Source organism: Dendrobates tinctorius, unplaced genomic scaffold (assembly GCF_039654945.1).
Source record: "Dendrobates tinctorius isolate UK_male_01 unplaced genomic scaffold, ASM3965494v1 ptg000151l, whole genome shotgun sequence".
In the NCBI taxonomy this organism is placed as follows: Eukaryota; Metazoa; Chordata; class Amphibia; order Anura; family Dendrobatidae; genus Dendrobates; species Dendrobates tinctorius.
Genome location: NW_027361818.1, coordinates 4600476 through 4601896, shown reverse-complemented (window position 1 = coordinate 4601896; position 1421 = coordinate 4600476).

Sequence of the window (1421 nt, the reverse complement as noted above, 5' to 3'; positions counted from 1 at the left end):
TTTCGGACCATTCTCTGTAAACCCTAGAGATGGTTGTGCGTGAAAATCCCAGTAGATCAGCAGTTTCTGAAATACTCAGACCAGCCCTTCTGGCACCAACAATCATGCCACGTTCAAAGGCACTCAAATCACCTTTCTTCCCCATACTGATGCTCGGTTTGAACTGCAGGAGATTGTCTTGACCATGTCTGCATGCCTAAATGCACTGAGTTGCCGCCATGTGATTGGCTGATTAGAAATTAAGTCTTAACACACAGTTGGACAGGTGTACCTAATAAAGTGGCCAGTGAGTGTATATATATATATATATATATATATATATATATATATATATATATATATATATATAGAGAGAGAGAGAGAGAGAGAGAGAGGAAAAAGAGAGGCAAAAAAGAGAAAAAGAACAGACATTAGATTACTGGACTTTCTCGAGGTTCACTCACCACTCGGACGCTTCATAGAATGGGTACCGGATCTGGAGGTTGGCTGGTCCTCTCACTGTCTCCCAACGAGACTACGGACCCCTCTTTTTTGCTGTGACGATCCGCCCGTGCGCTGCCCGAGTGGCTCACACTACTGCTGCGGCGTGCTTTTGCTTTTTCGTCTGAGCACGACCGCCTCTCCTTCGCTTCCTGGCGCGGTTGTATATGCTCTGGCGAAGGGCTCTCCATTATGCTGCATATGGCTGCAAGCAGTCACCCCACTCAGAATTGGTGCTGTGACGCCCGCTCGCCTTTCCTGGCGATTTAAATAGTACTTTTTTTTTTTTTTTCCCGGACCAGCTGGTCTCGCACCTGTGTGCGGACGTGCGCGCCCGTGGCCCCCCCGGGACCGCGCACTCTTCCTGTCTCTCCCAGGCCCCGTGGTGCTGTGCGCCCCCTCCACTTCCGGGTCGCACGCAACCGCTTCCGGTTCGGCAGCCATCATGCGCGCTCCGAGTGCGCGCTGCCCCCGGTGCGGCCAGACGACGTGCTGTGCGGGCCGGGTGAGAGCTTGGGCCCTCCTATTTCGGGGCCCCCAGACACCGCTTACCCCCGATGGACCTGGACCACGGATCAGCCACACCTGCCGCACTCCGCTGATGTCATCCATGGTGGGCCTGGACTCCCATGCTGCAGAGCACCTTCTGACTGCAGGTACGCTGCGGGGTCCGGTGTCTGGCCTTTGACAGGGAGGGTCACTGTCCGTGGCCTCCGAGGAGCTCTTCTGCCCAGGCACCGATGTGTCTCCTGGGCTGCATGGCCACTATATGTCGACAGGGAGGGAGCACGGAAAGTGGCCTCCGTGGACTTCTATGGGGCAAGTTTTGGTCATCTTGGAGGGTACACGAACTATGGTCTCCGAGGCATCATTACTTCACCCGGGCAACTGCCTCACGGGCTGTGGCCATGCACTCGCTCAGGGGGGACATAGGAATATAT